This window comes from Fukomys damarensis, unplaced genomic scaffold (genome assembly GCF_012274545.1).
Source record: "Fukomys damarensis isolate Sample0158 unplaced genomic scaffold, DMR_v1.0_HiC HiC_scaffold_17, whole genome shotgun sequence".
Taxonomy (NCBI): Eukaryota; Metazoa; Chordata; class Mammalia; order Rodentia; family Bathyergidae; genus Fukomys; species Fukomys damarensis.
In genome coordinates, this window is record NW_022900929.1 from 70,457,284 (window position 1) to 70,460,820 (window position 3,537).

The 3,537-nt window shown below is 39.5% G+C and overlaps 1 protein-coding gene across 1 annotated transcript in view; it reads right to left on the bottom strand.

Moving 5' to 3' along the window:
* Window positions 1-3,537, bottom strand: part of L2hgdh (L-2-hydroxyglutarate dehydrogenase) — a 33,766-nt gene that overhangs the window by 29,897 nt on the left and 332 nt on the right. The gene's annotated exons all lie outside the window — the stretch shown is intronic.

The window sequence follows — 3,537 nt, forward strand, 5'->3', positions numbered from 1 at the left end:
AAAAAAAAAAAAAAAAAAAAAAAAAAAATTGGCGGTCAGGTGCATAAAAGTTTCCTCCTTTAGTGCAATCCTCAAAGCTGGGACAGAGCATTCGGCTGGTAGCCAACAGGTGGTTCTTCCCTGTAGCACCTTTAGATAGCTGGATAAATGAACAATGACCACAATTAAGAGAGGGTATAGAAAAAGCAACATAAGTGAAATAGGATCTGGGCTCACTACATTAATCATAGTTATTGGAATGTACTCACATTCCTCTATAGTTTCTGTCACTCATTTATTAACTGTTGTTCCTTATACAACTTTCACAATAACCAGCTTCTGTACGCAATCTAAAAAAGTGGGCTTTTACGAATTCTAGAAGAGGCCGGGCGTGGTGGTGCATGCCTGTAATCCCAGCACTCAGGAGGCTGAGGCAGGAGGATCACTGTGAGTTTGAGACCAACCTGGGCCACACAGTGAGTTCCAGGTCAATCTCAACTACATAGTGAGACCCTGTTTAAAAAAAAAAAAATTCTAGAAGAATAACCACTGCTAAAACAGGCTTCATATTTTCTGAAACCTTCATAATCTTATACTAAAGTAGGCATTAAAAATATTTAAAGTAGGGCTCGGGATTTAGCTCAGTGGTACTGCCACCTGTTTTGCAAGTGCAAGGTTCCGGTTCGATTCCTGGTACCAAAAAAACAAAATACAAATATATTGCCTAACTTCAATAATCATCAACTCATGGCAAATCTTGCTTCTTCTATACCCCACATATTTTAGCCACTCTTGTATTATACTTCAATTCAAATTAAACATCACATTATACATTATTTCATCTGTAAATATTTTTTTTTTTTTTTTTTTTTTTTTTTTTTTTTTTTTTTTTTTTGCGTCCAGGATTGAACTCGGAACCTTGCACTTGCCAGGCAGGCTCAGCACCACTGAGCTACATCCCTAGCCCAATAATAAATTTTATACTATTAAATATTCAGTATGAAATTTTTAGAAGAAAATACGATAAAATCTCTGGGGTTTAGCATTGACACCAAAAGCATGACCTAGCAAGGGCAAAAAACTCATAAATTGGACTTTAAGAATCAACAGACTGGGAGAAAATACAACTATATATCTGAGCAAGGACTCATACCCACAATATGTGAAGAGCTCTCAAAACAGGCTAAGCTAATTACAAGGAGTGGTCAAGAGATATGTGAATGTTTAAGTTTTTTACAAAACATATTACAGTACAAATATATTGCCAAGGACGATGGGATAAGTGCGTTTGAAGTGAGCAGGAATATTTGGAGGGGGTTTAATAGCAATGTGTCTTCTGCTGTAATAAACTAAAAAAAATGTAAACATTCACCATTTATTTTTCACACCTCATATAATTTAGAAAATAGGCAAAAGATATGAACAAGAATTTCATCTAAGGATGGCAAATAAGTACCTGAAAATATGAACCACACCATTAGTCACTCCATTGTCCAGACATTACCGCATTAGGAAAATGCAAATTAAAACTGCAATGAGACATCGCTACATCCCTATCACAATGGCTAAAACAAAAAAAGTGATAACACCACATACAGGTAATGATAAGGAGAAACTGATCATTTACACCCTGCTGGTGGGAATGTAAAATAGTACACCCCCGAAAAAAATAATGTAAAAAAATAGTACAACCACTCTGGAAAGTGAGTTTCTTTAAATAAACAAATTTTTAAAAACAAAACTAAACATGCACTTAGGGGTATTTATCCCAGAGAAATGAAAATTTATGTTCATATCAAAATCTGTATATGAATGCTTATAGCAGCTCTTATTCTCAATATCTAAAAACTGGACTGGAAACAGTTCCAGATGCCTTTCAACTGATGGAAGGTTAAACAAATTGTGATATACCCATACCATAGAATTCTATTCAATGAGGAAAAAAATAATTCCACTATCAATATTGCCAACACTTTGGATGGATCTTAAGGACATTAGCCTGTGTGAAAAAAAAAAGCAATCTTAAAAGGTTACATATTGTATTCCACTTGTGTAATTTTTTTTTTTTTTTTTTTTTTTTTTTTTTTTGGTACCGGGGATTGAACTCGGGTCCTTGCGCTTGCAAGGCAGGCCACCGAACCGCTGAGCTAAATCCCCGGCCCTCCACTTGTGTAATTTTCAAAATGAAAAATTACAGTAATGTAGAAAGGATGAGTGTCTACCAAGCGTTAGGAAGGGTACAGAGGCAGCATGTGACTACGCAGGGATAGGTAACACAGGGTTATCTGTGTCAACGCAACATTTTTGTATCTTAATTCAGAGGGAGAGTTACAAAAGTTAACACGATTACAATGAATAGACCCATACACACAAACGAGTATTGGCAAAATTGATGACATCTTAACAAGGTCTGTGGATTGTGCCACTAGCAATTTTCTGGTTTTGTACAATGATACCCTTGGGAAGAACCAGGCGAAGGGCACATGAAACTTCTCTGCTTTTTGTGCAACTTCCTATGGATTTGTAATTATTTGAAAATAAAAAGTATCAACAAAATTTGCCCTTTTTTTCTCATAAGGTTACCAAAATAATTTACGTCACATACGAGGACACATAAACATTCTCACTCCAATCCCTTTCCAATTTACTAACACACAGAATCATAGTCAACTTTTCAAACACCAACATTTAATCCCTCCTCCCATCTCAAAACCCTTTACATTGCATCTCATGGCTCTCAGAATAAAATTCAACCGGTGGTTAAAATTTAAACTCTGCATCCTACACCTTCAGTCCCCACTAAGTTCCAGTTACACTCATTACCCACGTTCTAGTCCTCAAAATAACCAAAAGCTTTCCAGCCTTAGAGCCTTCACCTAAAGCGTCGCCGCCACAGAGAAAGGGTGGTTTTGTATGTGACCTCCTAACTTCAAATTACAGGACACTGCCTCCTTTTTTTTTTTTTTTTTTTTTTTTTTTTTTTTTTTTATTGAGTGCCTGCTTTTTTTGTTTGTTTGAGACAGGGTCTCACTATGCAGTCCAGGCTGGCCTGGAGCTCACTATGTAGCCCAGGATGGCCTCAAACTCACGGTGATCCTCCTGCCTCACAGCGTCCGCCTTGCTGGGATCACAGGCGTGCGCCGCCTCGCCCGGCCTAAAACACTGAATTTTGCAGGCTTTGGTAGCTGCTTCTCACAGAGGCAACTGTGAAGTGTGCCAGGAAATGATCAATATAAACCCAGTTCAGGACCTTCCTGGCAACACCAGGGGTGCCAGGTAACAAGAGCATATTTGCTAGAGTACGCTGCCCTTTTTCCCTCACCTACGGTACGGCCTAAGAACCCATTCACCACTGAGTCTTTAAGGAGGCGGCAACCGTCCGCTGAACAGCGCGAGCACGGGTGACTTAAAGCCAGACCCGCCCCTGACCTCTACACTACACCGCTCTTTCCTCCGGCCCACCAATGCTCCGGTGAACCCTGCGTGACGGGAGCTGTTGGGATCCCGGCCTTCCCTCACGCCCGGGACGGGGCAGGACAGCGGGGGCCCAGGTCCAGC